The sequence below is a fragment of the Convolutriloba macropyga genome, chromosome 4 (assembly GCF_964194025.1).
Source record: "Convolutriloba macropyga chromosome 4, txConMacr16.3, whole genome shotgun sequence".
Classification (NCBI taxonomy): Eukaryota; Metazoa; Xenacoelomorpha; order Acoela; family Convolutidae; genus Convolutriloba; species Convolutriloba macropyga.
Window position 1 is genome coordinate 63,547,271 of NC_134471.1, and position 20,643 is coordinate 63,567,913.

A 20,643-nucleotide genomic window follows, 5' to 3' on the forward strand; every position below is an offset into this window, starting at 1 on the left:
ATTCTCACTAAAATTTTCCTCTAAAATGGAGATAAACCGCGAAAACATTTTTTAAGTAAAAAGAAAACCAACTGTTTTCCCAGAAAGTGACCAGTTTGACTCTGCAGAAACATTTTACGGCTACAAATTGACGTTGCAGAATAGAAACAGTTTTTTGTTGTATATATAGGTTTTTCTTTTTTAAAAGAAACTAACATTTCCTGTGTCATGGACAAATAGCAAGTTCCAATAAGAAGCTCAATGTAATCGATCTTAGCTTTTCTTTGTTAGAAAAGAAAAACACCACGCTTTATCACTTTAGTTTATGAATACCAACTGGAAACAAAGCGCAAAATTTATAGGTTTGCCAGGCAGGTTTATCTAGACAAAAAACTAGTTTTTCGCGAAAAAAGCTTAAACTCATATAAAAATGGGGTAAAGTGGATCAACATGTTGCAGCTTGACAATTTTTTATTCAATGTTCTTTTTTGAGCGCTACAAGGCAAACTGAACACCAATTTCAACAATTGAGTGAATCAAAACTTTTATAAAGTCAATATGTTGTAGCCAGTAGGGAATGTAACCAAGTTCTGTAGATAATTGCACTTTATGACCCCTTTTCTTAATTTAAAAGAGAACAAAACGTGAAATTCCAATATGCGGAAACCTGTATGCCAGAAACGGGTCAACAAAAATAATTCCAGATATTGTCATTAGCAGATTTATATCATGTCCAGGGCTCCTTTTTATATCAAAATGAGCTAGATACTTTTTTTGCCCCATTTATCTGATTATGGGAGTTTTTTGCCAAGCCAAACGCATTTTCAAAGTATGAAGAGTAAAGGTTTATGTGGCAATTGTTTTCCATTATTGTTTTTGGCCTCAGGATGTGAATTTTACAATGAGGTATGAAACTTACATAACGCTCAAAAAAAATTTCCTCTAAATAATGAGATAAACCGCGAAAACTTTTTTTAAGTAAAAAGAAAACCAATTGTTTTCCAAGAAAATGACCAGTTGGTCTCTGCAGAATCAATTTCCGGCTGCAAATTAACGTTGCAGAGTAGAAACAATTTTTTGTTGTGAATATAGGTTTTTCTTTTTTTGAATAAACTAACATCTCCTGTCTCATGGACAAATAACAAGTTGCAATATGAAGCTCAATGTAGGCGATCTTAGCTTTTCTTTGTTAGAAAAGAAAAACACCGCGCTTTACCACCTTAGTTTATGAATACCAACTGGAAACAAAGCGCAAAATTTATAGGTTTGCCAGGCAGTTTTATTTGGACAAAAATTAGTTTTTCGCGAAAGAAAGCTTAAACTCATATAAAAATGGGGTAAAGTGGATCAACATGTTGCAGCTTGACAATTTTTTATTCATTGTTCTTTTTTGAGCTCTACAATGCAAACTGAACACCAATTTCAACAATTGAGTGAGTCAAAACTATTATAAAGTCAATAGTTTGTAGCCAGTAGGGAACGTAAGCAAGTTCTGTAGACAATTGAACTTTATGGCCCCTTTTCTTAATTTAAAAGAGAACAAAATGTGAAATTCCAATTTGCGGAAAACTGTTCACCAGAGACGAGTCAAAGAAAACCTTTCCACATACTGTCATTAACAGATTTATAACAAGTCCAGGGCTCCTTTTTATATCAAAATGAGGTAGATACTTTTTTTGCCCAATTTATCTGATTATGGGAGTTTTTTGCCAAACCAAACGCATTTTCAAAGGATGAAGAGTATGGGTTTATGTGGCATTTGTTTTCCATTATTGTTTTTGGTCTCAGGATGTGAATTTTACAATGAGGTATGAAACTTACATAACGCTCACAAAAACTTTCCTCTAAATAATGAGATAAACCGCGAAAAAAAAGAAAACCAATTTTTTGAGTAAAAAGAAAAACCAATTGTTTTCCCAGAAAATGACCAGTTTGTCACTGCAGAAACATTTTCCGGCTTCAAATTAACGTTTCAGAATAGAAACAATTTTTTTGTTGTGCATAAAGGTTTTTCATTTTTTGAACAAACTAACATCTCCTGTCTCATGGACAAATAACAAGTTACAATATGAAGCTCAGTATAGGCGATCTTAGCTTTTCTTTGTTAGAAAAGAAAAACACCACGCTTTAAAACCATAGTTTATGAATTCCAACTGGAAACAAAACGCAAAATTTATAGTTATGAAAAGTTTATTTGGACCAAAAATTTGTTTTTCGCGAAAAAAAGATTAAACTAATATAAAAATGGGGTAAAGTGGATCAATACGTTGCAGCTTGACAATTTTCCATTCAATGTTCTTTTTTGAGCTCTACAATGCAAACTGCACACCATTTCTAACAATTGATACTATTATAAACTATTATAAAACTATTATAAAGTCACTAGGTTGTAGCCAGAAGCGACCGTAAGCAAGTTCTGAAGATAATTGCACTTTATGGCCCCAAAGTCAGTTTTCAGTTTACTGTTCTGTTGATATCTCCTAAAATACTCAGTCGAATCGAAAAACCAGACAGCCTTTTGTTCCATTTTATATGTGCCTGCTAGTTCTATCAGTCTTTTTTTATATCGGACTGAGCAAACAACAATTAATTTGTACACTTGAAAAAAATTATCTTTTCAAGCGTTAATATGAAGTTATGTGGTTTTTATTGTTGTGATGATTGTTGTTATGTGCAAATTATGTAATGAACTCTAGTGTCGGGTCGTTTGGGCTTTGTTTGAGAAATCATCCAGTGAACTTATCATCAACCAGTTTTTGGGAATTCATCATTTTTTGCGAAATCATGAAATTCTTGTTTGAGTTCTTTTTTGTCAAATCACACAAAACACCCTGGCCTTTTTCCCACTTCGCAGTTTTGGATTTTATTAACTACTGAGTGGACTTGAACTTGAATTGCGTTCAGAATTGTCCACATGGGGCCGTTTTTAGCCGTTCTGCTTAATTGTTGGAGAAGTTGGTGTTTCCTATTAGATTAAAAGTCGGGGGTACGCTTCATGTGTATAACGATTCCTCAAAAAATACTATACTAAATTGGACGAGTATTGTCGCATTTTGTTGGTCCTAAACCCCCTTGCTGGCAGTGTTTATTGGTTTGTCAAGTGGCCCTAATCAAAAAGTTGGAGGAAAGAACTTGTGAGTTTATCATATTGAGAAAGGAACTTAACGTTTTGTGGTTTTTCGAATTTCTCATTCAATTTTTGACCAAAATGAGTGATTATTGGCTTAATCTGTTGCTGTTAAGAAGTGCCTTTGTGGAATGGCGATTCACAGTTACTGGAAATAATCTTCAGAACTGTTATTCCATAATGAATGCAGAAAAACAAATCTTTTCTCAGATTTTATGGCTGAGTGGTGTTTTGAGCAATTGAACAAGTTTTTGGGCGCGTGCGTTTTGTGTTTTCTAGACACCCCTTAGGCTGTTGAAGCTAATGAAATCAAATAATTGGGTTAATTCAACAATTTTTCTTTTTTCACTATTTCAACAAATTTCTGTGGATGTTGTTTTATGTCAAAACATACAAAACCTCATAACCTTCATGGTGAGGTGGGAAATTTTTTCCCACCTCACCATGAAGGTTTGCCGTGCCCTAGAACGAGGAAGTGAACCAGAGTTACACCCACAAATACGCCGGGAACGCTTTGTCACGTTGCTTTACCCCGGTTCCGGAGATCTTGGGCTTCGCTGTTAGCCCAAAAATTGAGGTATAAAATAGAGTTTTGTTAATATCTTCTAAAGTACTGAACCAAATTAAACGGGAGTGGTCGCATTTTGTTGGCACTAAACCCCTCTTGCTTGCAGTATTTGGTTGGGTTCTCAAATCGGTCTTATCAGAAAGTTATTAATGCTTAAAGTTGAAAAAAGTCGAATTTTTGGGCTGTTCTGGATGACCCAATTTTCGGTACAAGAAAACAGCTGATTTGCGAAATAAATGTTAGTGTTTTAGAATCCTCAGTTAGTGGGGAGTATCCCCATATATATTTTCCATAGCGTTTTACGGAATTGTGATGGTCAAATTTGGCTCTGAAGTCAGGTCACCATGCTTTTTTTGTCATTTGGTACCGTACCTTATAATTGCTATAACTCCACGAAGAATGTACCGATTGGGCTCATTTTTTAATATGATGCGTATCTCAAGCGGTGCTACAGACTGTGTTAAGGGGGTTTATTTTTGTTCCGCGGTTTTAGAGAAATTGGCCAGTAAACTTGCCCTCGGTTTTAGCCCCAGAAGCAGTTGACACCATCCGGTACACCACCTTGAAGCTTTGAATTTTGTCATTTCTAGTGACAAAATTAGTGTTTTGAATAGCCCGTCTAACGTAGATTCCGAATATGTATACTTTATATAGCGTTTTTGCAGGTTTAGATGGTCAATTTTGGCTCTGCAGCAGGAGTACTCTGCTTTTTTGATCATTTGGTACGGTACCTTTACTTAGCAATTACTCGTTGTAGAGTGAACCGATTTTGATGAAACTTTTTTTGTTAAACCCAGCTTGAGCTAAGCTTTGTTTTGATATAGGTGTCGTTTCGTTTCGATCAGCCGTTTTCGAGAAATTGGCCAGGACAGGTACCCCATTTTTGGCCTGCTGAAGCAGGGTACCGGTACATACAGAGCTCTGTGACATCACCTATAATGCGATTTAAAGCTTGTTAATTGGTCCGTTAGACTCAGTGTATGCCATTGATACTGTCAGCAAATTTTGGTTGTTTTAGTTAAATTACTTGTTTGACATATTTGACATTTTGGATGATGCAGGTCACTTTTTTGGTCATTTGGTACCAAAGGCTCGATCGTTAATAACTCTGCCTACAGTAATTTTTTTTCCTATTGAGTTGCATAGTTAGAGAGCTCATTATGCGTGCTTTCTTTTGATATAATGAAACCTGGGAAAATATTCACCAGAAGTTGTAAATTTGTGTACGAGCATGGGAAACGTCCCAATTTTTGATCTGACTCGGTCAGTTTTTGCTAATAACTCTGTGTATAGGTGGAATTTTTCCATTTTGTTTAGTGATATGAACAGCTTAGTTCAAGACGGTTTCAATGGTATAGGTGTCATACAGTGTTGTTTTCAAAAAAGAGTGAAATTAGCCCGCGAGTCGACCGTAATTTGGGTCATTTTGGGCGTTTCTGACGTCCGTGACGTAACTTCGTAACTTATTCTAGTATTCATTGCTAAATGCATTTCCATGCTCTCTGAGTTCCATGGCATTGTTCCAGAACTCATGCCAAAATTTGGCGTTGGTCGGTTGGTGTTTTGGGGGGGAGTCGGTGGGGGGGGGGGGTGTCGGTTTGGCGCCGGGGGGGGGGTCGCTGGGTGGGGGTGGCCGTGCGTCTCGTGTGTTGTCTTTGATGTGTTGATGTTCTTTTATGTATACTAACAAAATGTTTTTCAGAGCTTGTTTGCTTTGCTTTCTCTTCTCGCCTCTTCTCTCTGCTGTCGTCTCCTGCCAGGTGAGTTCTTCCCGCTTCTTTGCTCGCTAGCTTGGCTAGCTCTCGCTTTCTTTCGGTCTGGTTTGCTCTGCACCGCAGAGCTGCGGTTTTCGGACCGGTTTTTTGGTCCGTGTTCCCACATCGTGGGAATGTGTTCTTGCAAAGCAAGAAGGTTCGTTGAAGCTTTGCGCTTTTCTTGGATTTTCATTTTTGCGCTTTTTTGTTCGGTTGCGCTTTTTTGTTTGCGTGCGCTTTTTTTTGGTCTGGTTTGCTGTGCACCGCACAGCATCGGTTTTCTGAGCGGCCTCTCGGTCCGAACTCCCACTTCGTGGGAGTTTTTTGCAAAGCTAATAATTGATCTAGCTGGTCTGGGAAGAAAGTACTAAATAATTTGTCAATTTTCGAGCTCAAAAACTCGCTGTATAGTGTTTTAACATAAAATGCTTTTCAACCTAGTTAAGGACTTATTCAAATGAACTGAGAGTCTAGGGAGGAGTGTCACTCTCCGAGTACAGTATGAGAGGGAAAGAATTTTTGACCTAGGTGACATACGAAAAAATTACTCGTTACGTTGTCAAATTTCGCGCTCAAAAACTCGCTGTATAGTGTTTTAACATAAAATGCTTTTCAACCTAGTTAAGGACTTATTCAAATGAACTGAGAGTCTAGGGAGGAGTGTCACTCTCCGAGTACAGTATGAGAGGGAAAGAATTTTTGACCTAGGTGGTATACGAAAAAATTACTCGATACGTTGTCAAATTTCGCGCTCAAAAACTCGCTGTATAGTGTTTTAACATAAAATGCTTTTCAACCTAGTTAAGGACTTATTCAAATGAACTGAGAGTCTAGGGAGGAGTGTCACTGCCCGAGTACATTCTTAGAGGGAAAGAATTTTTGAGCTAGGGTTTATACGAAAGAAGTACTCGATACGTTGTCAAATTTCGCACTCCAAAACTCGTTATATAGTGTTTCAACATAAATTGCTTTTCAACGTAGCCAAGGACTTATTCAAATGAATTGAGAGTCTAGGGAGGAGTGTCACTGCCCGAGTACAGTCTGAGAGGGAAAGAATTTTTGAGCTAGGATGTATACGAAAAAAGTACTCGATACGTTGTCAAATTTCGCACTCAAAAACTCGTTATATAGTGTTTCAACTTAAATTGTTTTCAACCTAGTCAAGGACTTATTCAAATGAATTGAGGGTCAAGGGAGGAGTGTAACTGCTCGAGTACAGTATGAGAGGGAAAGAGTTTTTGAGCTAGGGTGTATACGAAAAAAGTACTCGATACGTTGTCAAATTTCGCACTCCAAAACTCGTTATATAGTGTTTCAACATAAATTGCTTTTGAACGTAGTCAAGGACTTATTCAAATGAATTGAGAGTCAAGGCAGGAGTGTCACTGCCCGAGTACAGTCCGAGAGGGTAAGAATTTTTGAGCCAGGGTGTATACGAAAAAAGTACTCGATACTTTGTCAAATTTCGCATTCTAAAACTCGTTATATAGTGTTTCAACATAAATTGCTTTTCAACGTTGTCAAGGACTTATTCAAATGAATTGAGAGTCTAGGGAGGAGTGTCACTGTCCGACTACAGTATGAGAGGGAAAGAATTTTTGACCTAGGTGGTTTACGAAAAAAAAGTACTCGACACGTTGTCAAATTTCGCGCTCAAAAACTCGTCATATAGTGTTTCAACATAAATTGCTTTTCAACCTAGTCAAGGACTTATTCAAATGAATTGAGGTTCTAGGGAGGAGTGTCACTGTCCGAGTAAAGTCCGAGAGTATAAGAATTTTTGAGCCAGGGTGTATACGAAAAAAGTACTCGATACGTTGTCAAATTTCGCATTCTAAAACTCGTTATATAGTGTTTCAACATAAATTGCTTTTCAACGTTGTCAAGGACTTATTCAAATCAATTGAGAGTCTAGGGAGGAGTGTCACTGTCCGAGTACAGTATGAGAGGGAAAGAATTTTTGACCTAGGTGGTTTACGAAAAAAAGTACTCGATACGTTGTCAAATTTCGCACTCAAAAACTCGTTATATAGTGTTTCAACATAAAATTGTTTTTCAACGTAGTCAAGGACTTATTCAAATGAATTGAGAGTCTAGGGAGGAGTGTCACTGCCCGAGTACAGTCTGAGAGGGAAAGAATTTTTGAGCTAGGATGTATACGAAAAAAGTACTCGATACGTTGTCAAATTTCGCACTCAAAAACTCGTTATATAGTGTTTCAACTTAAATTGTTTTCAACCTAGTCAAGGACTTATTCAAATGAATTGAGGGTCAAGGGAGGAGTGTCACTGCCCGATTACAGTCTGATAGAGAAAGAATTTTTGAGCTAGGGTGTATACGAAAAAAGTACGTGATACGTAGTCAAATTTCGCACTCCAAAACTCGTTATATAGTGGTTCAACATAAATTGCTTTTGAACGTAGTCAAGGACTTATTCAAATGAATTGAAAGTCTAGGGAGGAGTGTAACTGCTCGAGTACAGTCTGAGAGGGAAAGAGTTTTTGAGCTAGGGGGTATACGAAAAAAGTACTCGATACGTTGTCAAATTTCGCACTCCAAAACTCGTTATATAGTGTTTCAACATAAATTGCTTTTGAACGTAGTCAAGGACTTATTCAAATGAATTGAGAGTCAAGGCAGGAGTGTCACTGCCCGAGTACAGTCCGAGAGGGTAAGAATTTTTGAGCCAGGGTGTATACGAAAAAAGTACTCGATACGTTGTCAAATTTCGCATTCTAAAACTCGCTATATAGTGTGTTAACATAAATTGCTTTTCAACCTAGTCAAGGACTTATTCAAATGAATTGAGGTTCTAGGGAGGAGTGTCACTGTCCGAGTACAGTATGAAAAGAAAATAGTTTTTGACCTAGAAGATATACAAAAAAGGTACTCGATACGTTGTCAAATTTCGAGCTCAAAAACTCGCTATATGGTGTTTCAACATAAATTGCTTTTGAACGTAGTCAAGGACTTATTCAAATGAATTGAGAGTCTAGGGAGGAGTGTCACTGCCCGAGTACAGTCTGAGAGGGAAAGAATTTTTGAGCTAGGGTGTATACGAAAAAAGTACTCGATACGTTGTCAAATTTCGCACTCAAAAACTCGTTATATATTGTTTCAACATAAATTGCTTTTCAACGTAGTCAAGGACTTATTCAAATGAATTGAGAGTCTAGGGAGGAGTGTCACTGCCCGAGTACAGTATGAGAGGGAAAGAATTTTTGACCTAGGTGGTTTACGAAAAAAAGTACTCGACACGTTGTCAAATTTCGCGCTCAAAAACTCGCTATAAAGTGTTTCAACATAAATTGCTTTTCAACCTAGTCAAGGACTTATTCAAATGAATTGAGGTTCTAGGGAGGAGTGTCACTGTCCAAGTACAGTATGAAAAGAAAATAGTTTTGACCTAGAAGGTATACAAAAAAGGTACTCGATACGTTGTCAAATTTCGAGCTCAAAAACTCGCTATATGGTGTTTCAACATAAATTGCTTTTGAACGTAGTCAAGGACTTATTCAAATGAATTGAGAGTCTAGGGAGGAGTGTCACTGCCCGAGTACAGTCTGAGAGGGAAAGAATTTTTGAGCTAGGGTGTATACGAAAAAAGTACTCGATACGTTGTCAAATTTCGCACTCAAAAACTCGTTATATAGTGTTTCAACATAAATTGCTTTTCAACGTAGTCAAGGACTTATTCAAATGAATTGAGAGTCTAGGGAGGAGTGTCACTGCCCGAGTACAGTCTGAGAGGAAAATAATTTTTGACCTAGAAGTTATACAAAAAAGTACTCGATACGTTGTCAAATTTCGAGCTCAAAATCTCGCTATATGGTGTTTCAACATAAATTGCTTTTCAACCTAGTCAAGGACTTATTCAAATCAATTGAGAGTCTAGGGAGGAGTGTCACAGCCCGAGTACAGTCTGAAAAAGAAAGAATTTTTTGACCTAGGTGGTATACGAAAAAAGTACTCGATACGTTGTCAAATTTCGCACTCAAAAACTCGCTATAGTGTTTCAACATAAATTGCTTTTCAACCTAGTCAAGGACTTATTCAAATGAATTGAGAGTCTAGGGAAGAGTGTAACTGCTCGAAGTACAGTCTGAGAGGGAAAAGATGTTTGATCCAGGGTGTATACGAAAAAAGTACTCGGTAAGATGTCAAATTTCGCTCTCAAAAGCTCGCTATATAGTGTTACAACATAAATTGCTTTTCAACCTAGTCAAGGACTTATTCAAAACAATTGCGGGTCTAGGGAGGAGTGTCACTGCCCGAGTACAGTCTGAGAGGGAAAGAAATTTTGAGCTAGGGTATATGCGAAAAAAGTACTCGATACGTTGTCAAATTTCGCACTCAAAAACTCGTTATATAGTGTTTCAACATAAATTGCTTTTCAACGTAGTCAAGGACTTATTCAAATGAATTGAGGGTCTAGGGAGGAGTGTCACTGTCCGAGTACAGTATGAGAGGGAAAGAAATTTTGACCTAGATGGTATACGAAAAAATTACTCGATACGTTGTCAAATTTCGCGCTCAAAAACTCGCTGTAGAGTGTTTTAACATAAATTGCTTTTCAACCTAGTCAAGGACTTATTCAAATGAATTGAGGGTCTGGGGAGGAGTGTCACAGCCCGAGTACAGTCTGAAAGAGAAAGAATTTTTGACCTAGGTGGTATGCGAAAAAAGTACTCGATACGTTGTCAAATTTCGCACTCAAAAACTCGCTATATGGTGTTTCAACATAAATTGCTCTTCAACCTAGTCAAAGACTTATTCAAATGAATTGAGGGTCTAGGGAGGAGTGTCACAGCTCGAGTACAGTCTGAAAGAGAAAGAATTTTTGACCTAAGTGGTATATGAAAAAAGTACTCGATACGTTGTCAAATTTCGCACCCAAAAACTCGCTATATGGTGTTTCAACAAATTGCTTTTCAACCTACTCAAGGACTTATTCAAATGAATTGAGAGTCTAGGGAGGAGTGTCACTGCCCGAGTACAGTCTGAGAGGGAAAGAATTTTTGACCTAGATGGTATACGAAAAAATTACTCGATACGTTGTCAAATTTCGCGCTCAAAAACTCGCTGTAGAGTGTTTTAACATAAATTGCTTTTCAACCTAGTCAAGGACTTATTCAAATGAATTGAGGGTCTAGGGAGGAGTGTCACAGCCCGAGTACAGTCTGAAAGAGAAAGAATTTTTGACCTAGGTGGTATACGAAAAAAGTACTCGATACGTTGTCAAATTTCGCACTCAAAAACTCGCTATATGGTGTTTCAACATAAATTGCTCTTCAACCTAGTCAAGGACTTATTCAAGTGAATTGAGGGTCTAGGGAGGAGTGTCACAGCTCGAGTACAGTCTGAAAGAGAAAGAATTTTTGACCTAAGTGGTATATGAAAAAAGTACTCGATACGTTGTCAAATTTCGCACCCAAAAACTCGCTATATGATGTTTCAACAAATTGCTTTTCAACCTACTCAAGGACTTATTCAAATGAATTGAGAGTCTAGGGAGGAGTGTCACTGCCCGAGTACAGTCTGAGAGGGAAAGAATTTTTGACCTAGATGGTATACGAAAAAATTACTCGATACGTTGTCAAATTTCGCGCTCAAAAACTCGCTGTAGAGTGTTTTAACATAAATTGCTTTTCAACCTAGTCAAGGACTTATTCAAATGAATTGAGGGTCTAGGGAGGAGTGTCACAGCCCGAGTACAGTCTGAAAGAGAAAGAATTTTTGACCTAGGTGGTATACGAAAAAAGTACTCGATACGTTGTCAAATTTCGCACTCAAAAACTCGCTATATGGTGTTTCAACATAAATTGCTCTTCAACCTAGTCAAGGACTTATTCAAGTGAATTGAGGGTCTAGGGAGGAGTGTCACAGCCCGAGTACAGTCTGAAAGAGAAAGAATTTTTGACCTAGGTGGTATACGAAAAAAGTACTCGATACGTTGTCAAATTTCGCACTCAAAAACTCGCTATATGGTGTTTCAACATAAATTGCTTTTCAACCTACTCAAGGACTTATTCAAATGAATTGAGAGTCTAGGGAGGAGTGTCACTGCCCGAGTACAGTCTGAGAGGGAAAGAATTTTTGATCTAGGTGGTATACGAAAAAAGTACTCGATACGTTGTCAAATTTCGCACTCAAAAACTCGCTATAGTGTTTCAACATAAATTGCTTTTCAACCTAGTCAAGGACTTATTCAAATGAATTGAGAGTCTAGGGAAGAGTGTAACTGCTCGAGTACAGTCTGAGAGGGAAAAGATTTTTGATCTAGGGTGTATACGAAAAAAGTACTCGGTAAGTTGTCAAATTTCGCTCTCAAAAGCTCGCTATATAGTGTTACAACATAAATTGCTTTTCAACCTAGTCAAGGACTTATTCAAAACAATTGAGGGTCTAGGGAGGAGTGTCACTGCCCGAGTACAGTCTGAGAGGGAAAGAATTTTTGAGCTAGGGCGTATGCGAAAAAAGTACTCGATACGTTGTCAAATTTCGCACTCAAAAACTCGTTATATAGTGTTTCAACATAAATTGCTTTTCAACGTAGTCAATGACTTATTTAAATGAATTGAGGGTCTAGGGAGGAGTGTCACTGTCCGAGTACAGTATGAGAGGGAAAGAATTTTTGACCTAGATGGTATACGAAAAAATTACTCGATACGTTGTCAAATTTCGCGCTCAAAAACTCGCTGTAGAGTGTTTTAACATAAATTGCTTTTCAACCTAGTCAAGGACTTATTCAAATGAATTGAGGGTCTAGGGAGGAGTGTCACAGCCCGAGTACAGTCTGAGAGAGAAAGAATTTTTGACCTAGGTGGTATACGAAAAAAGTACTCGATACGTTGTCAAATTTCGCACTCAAAAACTCGCTATATGGTGTTTCAACATAAATTGCTCTTCAACCTAGTCAAGGACTTATTCAAATGAATTTAGGGTCTAGGGAGGAGTGTCACAGCCCGAGTACAGTCTGAAAGAGAAAGAATTTTTGACCTAGGTGGTATACAAAAAAAGTACTCGATACGTTGTCAAATTTCGCACTCAAAAACTCGCTATATAGTGTTTCAACATAAATTGCTTTTCAACCTAGTCAAGGACTTATTCAAATGAATTGAGGGTCTGGGGAGGAGTGTCACTGTCCGAGTGCAGTATGAGAGAGAAAGAATTTTTGACCTAGGTGGTATACGAAAAAAGTACTCGATACGTTGTCAAATTTTGCACTCAAAAACTCGCTATATGGTGTTTCAACATAAATTGCTTTTCAACCTAGTCAAGGACTTATTCAAATGAATTGAGGGTCTAGGGAGGAGTGTCACAGCCCGAGTACAGTCTGAAAGAGAAAGAATTTTTGACCTAGGTGGTATACGAAAAAAGTACTCGATACGTTGTCAAATTTCGCACTCAAAAACTCGCAATATGGTGTTTCAACATAAATTGCTTTTCAACCTAGTCAAGGACTTATTCAAATGAATTGAGAGTCTAGGGAGGAGTGTCACTGCCCGAGTACAGTCTGAGAGGAAAATAATTTTTGACCTAGAAGGTATACAAAAAAAGTACTCGATACGTTGTCAAATTTCGAGCTCAAAAACTCGCTATATGGTGTTTCAACATAAATTGCTTTTCAACCTAGTCAAGGACTTATTCAAATGAATTGAGGGTCTAGGGAGGAGTGTCACAGCCCGAGTACAGTCTGAGAGAGAAAAAATTTTTGACCTAGGTGGTATACGAAAAAAGTACTCGATACGTTGTCAAATTTCGCACTCAAAAACTCGCTATATGGTGTTTCAACATAAATTGCTTTTCAACCTAGTCTAGGACTTATTCAAATGAATTGAGAGTCTAGGGAGGAGTCTCACTGCCCGAGTACAGTCTGAGAGGAAAATAATTTTTGACCTAGATGGTATACGAAAAAATTACTCGATACGTTGTCAAATTTCGCGCTCAAAAACTCGCTGTAGAGTGTTTTAACATAAATTGCTTTTCAACCTAGTCAAGGACTTATTCAAATGAATTGAGGGTCTAGGGAGGAGTGTCACAGCCCGAGTACAGTCTGAAAGAGAAAGAATTTTTGACCTAGGTGGTATACGAAAAAAGTACTCGATACGTTGTCAAATTTCGCACTCAAAAACTCGCTATATGTTGTTTCAACATAAATTGCTCTTCAACCTAGTCAAGGACTTATTCAAATGAATTGAGGGTCTAGGGAGGAGTGTCACAGCCCGAGTACAGTCTGAAAGAGAAAGAATTTTTGACCTAGGTGGTATACAAAAAAAGTACTCGATACGTTGTCAAATTTCGCACTCAAAAACTCGCTATATAGTGTTTCAATATAAATTGCTTTTCAACCTAGTCAAGGACTTATTCAAATGAATTGAGGGTCTAGGGAGGAGTGTCACTGTCCGAGTGCAGTATGAGAGAGAAAAAATTTTTGACCTAGGTGGTATACGAAAAAAGTACTCGATACGTTGTCAAATTTCGCACTCAAAAACTCGCTATATGGTGTTTCAACATAAATTGCTTTTCAACCTAGTCAAGGACTTATTCAAATGAATTGAGGGTCTAGGGAGGAGTGTCACAGCCCGAGTACAGTCTGAAAGAGAAAGAATTTTTGACCTAGGTGGTATACGAAAAAAGTACTCGATACGTTGTCAAATTTCGCACTCAAAAACTCGCAATATGGTGTTTCAACATAAATTGCTTTTCAACCTAGTCAAGGACTTATTCAAATGAATTGAGGTTCTAGGGAGGAGTGTCACTGTCCGAGTAAAGTCCGAGAGGGTAAGAATTTTTGAGCCAGGGTGTATACGAAAAAAGTACTCGATACGTTGTCAAATTTCGCGCTCAAAAACTCGCTGTAGAGTGTTTTAACATAAATTGCTTTTCAACCTAGTCAAGGACTTATTCAAATGAATTGAGGGTCTAGGGAGGAGTGTCACAACCCGAGTACAGTCTGAAAGAGAAAGAATTTTTGACATAGGTGGTATACGAAAAAGTACTCGATACGTTGTCAAATTTCGCACTCAAAAACTCGCTATATGGTGTTTCAACATAAATTGCTCTTCAACCTAGTCAAGGACTTATTCAAATGAATTGAGGGTCTAGGGAGGAGTGTCACAGCCCGAGTACAGTCTGAAAGAGAAAGAATTTTTGACCTAGGTGGTATACAAAAAAAGTACTCGATACGTTGTCAAATTTCGCACTCAAAAACTCGCTATATAGTGTTTCAACATAAATTGCTTTTCAACCTAGTCAAGGACTTATTCAAATGAATTGAGGGTCTAGGGAGGAGTGTCACTGTCCGAGTGCAGTATGAAAGAGAAAGAATTTTTGACCTAGGTGGTATACGAAAAAAGTACTCGATACGTTGTCAAATTTCGCACTCAAAAACTCGCTATATGGTGTTTCAACATAAATTGCTTTTCAACCTAGTCAAGGACTTATTCAAATGAATTGAGGGTCTAGGGAGGAGTGTCACAGCCCGAGTACAGTCTGAAAGAGAAAGAATTTTTGACCTAGGTGGTATACGAAAAAAGTACTCGATACGTTGTCAAATTTCGCACTCAAAAACTCGCAATATGGTGTTTCAACATAAATTGCTTTTCAACCTAGTCAAGGACTTATTCAAATGAATTGAGAGTCTAGGGAGGAGTGTCACTGCCCGAGTACAGTCTGAGAGGAAAATAATTTTTGACCTAGAAGGTATACAAAAAAAGTACTCGATACGTTGTCAAATTTCGAGCTCAAAAACTCGCTATATGGTGTTCCAACAAAAATTGCTTTTGAACCTAGTCAAGGACTTATTCAAATGAATTGAGGGTCTAGGGAGGAGTGTCACAGCCCGAGTACAGTCTGAAAGAGAAAGAATTTTTGAACTAGGTGGTATATGAAAAAAGTACTCGATACGTTGTCAAATTTCGCACTCAAAAACTCGCTATATGGTGTTTCAACATAAATTGCTTTTCAACCCAGTCTAGGACTTATTCAAATAAATTGAGAGTCTAGGGAGGAGTGTCACTGCCCGAGTACAGTCTGAGAGGAAAATAATTTTTGACCTAGAAGGTATACAAAAAAAGTACTCGATACGTTGTCAAATTTCGAGCTCAAAAACTCGCTATATGGTGTTTCAACATAAATTGCTTTTCAACCTAGTCAAGGACTTATTCAAATGAATTGAGGGTCTAGGGAGGAGTGTCACAGCCCGAGTACAGTCTGAAAGAGAAAGAATTTTTGACTTGGGTGGTATACGAAAAAAGTACTCGATACGTTGTCAAATTTCGCACTCAAAAACTCGCTATATGGTGTTTCAACATAAATTGCTTTTCAACCTAGTCTAGGACTTATTCAAATGAATTGAGAGTCTAGGGAGGAGTGTCACTGCCCGAGTACAGTCTGAGAGGAAAATAATTTTTGACCTAGAAGGTATACAAAAAAAGTACTCGATACGTTGTCAAATTTCGCGCTCAAAAACTCGCTATATAATGTTTCAACATAAATTGCTTTTCAACCTAGTCAAGGACCTATTCAAATGAATTGAGAGTCTAGGGAGGAGTGTCACTGCTCGAGTACAGTCTGAGAGGGAAAGAATTTCTAATCCAGGGTGTATACGAAAAAAGTACGCGGTAAGTTGTCAAATTTCGCTCTCAAAAACTCGCTATATAGTGTTTCAACATAAATTGCTTTTCAACCTAGTCAAGGACTTATTCAAAACAATTGAGGGTCTAGGGAGGAGTGTCACTGTCCGAGTACAGCATGAGAGGCAAAGAATTTTTGACCTAGGTGGTATACAAAAAAAGTACTCGATACGTTGTCAAATTTCGCACTCAAAAACTCGTTATATAGTGTTTCAACATAAATTGCTTTTCAACCTAGTCAAGGACTTATTCAAAACAATTGAGGGTCTAGGGAGGAGTGTTACTGTCTGAGTACAGTCTGAGAGGGAAAGAATATTTGATCTAGGGTGTATACGAAAAAAGTACTCGGTAAGTTGTCAAGTTTCGCTCTCAAAAACTCGCTATATAGTGTTTCAACATAAATTGCTTTTCAACCTAGTCAAGGACTTATTCAAAACAATTGAGGGTCTAGGGAGGAGTGTTACTGTCTGAGTACAGTCTGAGAGGGAAAGAATATTTGATCTAGGGTGTATACGAAAAAAGTACTCGGTAAGTTGTCAAGTTTCGCTCTCAAAAACTCGCTATATAGTGTTTCAACATAAATTGCTTTTCAACCTAGTCAAGGACTTATTCAAATGAATTGAGGGTCTAGGGAGGAGTGTCACTGTCCGAGTACAGTATGAGAGGGAAAGAATTTTTGACCTAGGTGGTATACGAAAAAAGTACTCGATACGTTGTCAAATTTCGCACTCAAAAACTCGTTATATAGTGTTTCAACATAAATTGCTTTTCAACCTAGTCAAGGACTTATTCAAAACAATTGAGGGTCTAGGGAGGAGTGTTACTGTCTGAGTACAGTCTGAGAGGGAAAGAATATTTGATCTAGGGTGTATACGAAAAAAGTACTCGGTAAGTTGTCAAGTTTCGCTCTCAAAAACTCGCTATATAGTGTTTCAACATAAATTGCTTTTCAACCTAGTCAAGGACTTATTCAAAACAATTGAGGGTCTAGGGAGGAGTGTTACTGTCTGTGTACAGTCTGAGAGGGAAAGAATATTTGATCTAGGGTGTATACGAAAAAAGTACTCGGTAAGTTGTCAAGTTTCGCTCTCAAAAACTCGCTATATAGTGTTTCAACATAAATTGCTTTTCAACCTAGTCAAGGACTTATTCAAATGAATTGAGGGTCTAGGGAGGAGTGTCACTGTCCGAGTACAGTATGAGAGGGAAAGAATTTTTGACCTAGGTGGTTTACGAAAAAAGTACTCGATACGTTGTCAAATTTCGCTCTCAAAAACTCGCTATATAGTGTTTCAACATAAATTGCTTTGCAACCTAGTCAAGGACTTATTCAAAACAATTGAGGGTCTAGGGAGGAGTGTTACTGTCTGAGGACAGTCTGAGAGGGAAAGAATTTTTGATCTAGGGTGTATACGAAAAAGGTACTCGGTAAGTTGTCAAATTTCGCTCTCAAAAACTCGCTATATAGTGTTTCAACATAAATTGCTTTTCAACCTAGTCAAGGACTTATTCAAATGAATTGAGGGTCTAGGGAGGAGTGTCACTGTCCGAGTACAGTATGAGAGGGAAAGAATTTTTGACCTAGGTGGTATACGAAAAAAGTATTCGATACGTTGTCAAATTTCGCGCTCAAAAACTCGCTATATAGTGTTTCAACATAAATTGCTTTTCAACCTAGTCAAGGACTTATTCAAATGAATTGAGAGTCTAGGGAGGAGTGTCACTGCCCGAGTACAGTCTGAGAGGGAAAGAATTTCTAATCCAGGGTGTATACGAAAAAAGTACTCGGTAAGTTGTCAAATTTCGCTCTCAAAAACTCGCTATATAGTGTTTCAACATAAATTGCTTTTCAACCTAGTCAAGGACTTATTCAAATGAATTGAGGGTCTAGGGAGGAGTGTCACTGTCCGAGTACAGTATGAGAGGGAAAGAATTTTTGACCTAGGTGGTATACGAAAAAAGTATTCGATACGTTGTCAAATTTCGCGCTCAAAAACTCGCTATATAGTGTTTCAACATAAATTGCTTTTCAACCTAGTCAAGGACTTATTCAAATGAATTGAGAGTCTAGGGAGGAGTGTCACTGCCCGAGTACAGTCTGAGAGGGAAAGAATTTCTAATCCAGGGTGTATACGAAAAAAGTACTCGGTAAGTTGTCAAATTTCGCTCTCAAAAACTCGCTATATACTGTTTCAACATAAATTGCTTTTCAACCTAGTCAAGGACTTATTCAAAACAATTGAGGGTCTAGGGAGGAGTGTCACAGCCCGAGTACAGTCTGAAAGAGAAAGAATTTTTGAACTAGGTGGTATATGAAAAAAGTACTCGATACGTTGTCAAATTTCGCACTCAAAAACTCGCTATATGGTGTTTCAACATAAATTGCTTTTCAACCTAGTCTAGGACTTATTCAAATAAATTGAGAGTCTAGGGAGGAGTGTCACTGCCCGAGTACAGTCTGAGAGGAAAATAATTTTTGACCTAGAAGGTATACAAAAAAAGTACTCGATACGTTGTCAAATTTCGAGCTCAAAAACTCGCTATATGGTGTTTCAACATAAATTGCTTTTCAACCTAGTCAAGGACTTATTCAAATGAATTGAGGGTCTAGGGAGGAGTGTCACAGCCCGAGTACAGTCTGAAAGAGAAAGAATTTTTGACCTGGGTGGTATACGAAAAAAGTACTCGATACGTTGTCAAATTTCGCACTCAAAAACTCGCTATATGGTGTTTCAACATAAATTGCTTTTCAACCTAGTCTAGGACTTATTCAAATGAATTGAGAGTCTAGGGAGGAGTGTCACTGCCCGAGTACAGTCTGAGAGGAAAATAATTTTTGACCTAGAAGGTATACAAAAAAAGTACTCGATACGTTGTCAAATTTCGCGCTCAAAAACTCGCTATATAATGTTTCAACATAAATTGCTTTTCAACCTAGTCAAGGACCTATTCAAATGAATTGAGAGTCTAGGGAGGAGTGTCACTGCTCGAGTACAGTCTGAGAGGGAAAGAATTTCTAATCCAGGGTGTATACGAAAAAAGTACGCGGTAAGTTGTCAAATTTCGCTCTCAAAAACTCGCTATATAGTGTTTCAACATAAATTGCTTTTCAACCTAGTCAAGGACTTATTCAAAACAATTGAGGGTCTAGTGAGGAGTGTCACTGTCCGAGTACAGCATGAGAGGCAAAGAATTTTTGACCTAGGTGGTATACAAAAAAAGTACTCGATACGTTGTCAAATTTCGCACTCAAAAACTCGTTATATAGTGTTTCAACATAAATTGCTTTTCAACCTAGTCAAGGACTTATTCAAAACAATTGAGGGTCTAGGGAGGAGTGTTACTGTCTGAGTACAGTCTGAGAGGGAAAGAATATTTGATCTAGGGTGTATACGAAAAAAGTACTCGGTAAGTTGTCAAGTTTCGCTCTCAAAAACTCGCTATATAGTGTTTCAACATAAATTGCTTTTCAACCTAGTCAAGGACTTATTCAAAACAATTGAGGGTCTAGGGAGGAGTGTTACTGTCTGAGTACAGTCTGAGAGGGAAAGAATATTTGATCTAGGGTGTATACGAAAAAAGTACTCGGTAAGTTGTCAAGTTTCGCTCTCAAAAACTCGCTATATAGTGTTTCAACATAAATTGCTTTTCAACCTAGTCAAGGACTTATTCAAATGAATTGAGGGTCTAGGGAGGAGTGTCACTGTCCGAGTACAGTATGAGAGGGAAAGAATTTTTGACCTAGGTGGTATACGAAAAAAGTACTCGATACGTTGTCAAATTTCGCACTCAAAAACTCGTTATATAGTGTTTCAACATAAATTGCTTTTCAACCTAGTCAAGGACTTATTCAAAACAATTGAGGGTCTAGGGAGGAGTGTTACTGTCTGAGTACAGTCTGAGAGGGAAAGAATATTTGATCTAGGGTGTATACGAAAAAAGTACTCGGTAAGTTGTCAAGTTTCGCTCTCAAAAACTCGCTATATAGTGTTTCAACATAAATTGCTTTTCAACCTAGTCAAGGACTTATTCAAAACAATTGAGGGTCTAGGGAGGAGTGTTACTGTCTGTGTACAGTCTGAGAGGGAAAGAATATTTGATCTAGGGTGTATACGAAAAAAGTACTCGGTAAGTTGTCAAGTTTCGCTCTCAAAAACTCGCTATATAGTGTTTCAACATAAATTGCTTTTCAACCTAGTCAAGGACTTATTCAAATGAATTGAGGGTCTAGGGAGGAGTGTCACTGTCCGAGTACAGTATGAGAGGGAAAGAATTTTTGACCTAGGTGGTTTACGAAAAAAGTACTCGATACGTTGTCAAATTTCGCTCTCAAAAACTCGCTATATAGTGTTTCAACATAAATTGCTTTGCAACCTAGTCAAGGACTTATTCAAAACAATTGAGGGTCTAGGGAGGAGTGTTACTGTCTGAGGACAGTCTGAGAGGGAAAGAATTTTTGATCTAGGGTGTATACGAAAAAGGTACTCGGTAAGTTGTCAAATTTCGCTCTCAAAAACTCGCTATATAGTGTTTCAACATAAATTGCTTTTCAACCTAGTCAAGGACTTATTCAAATGA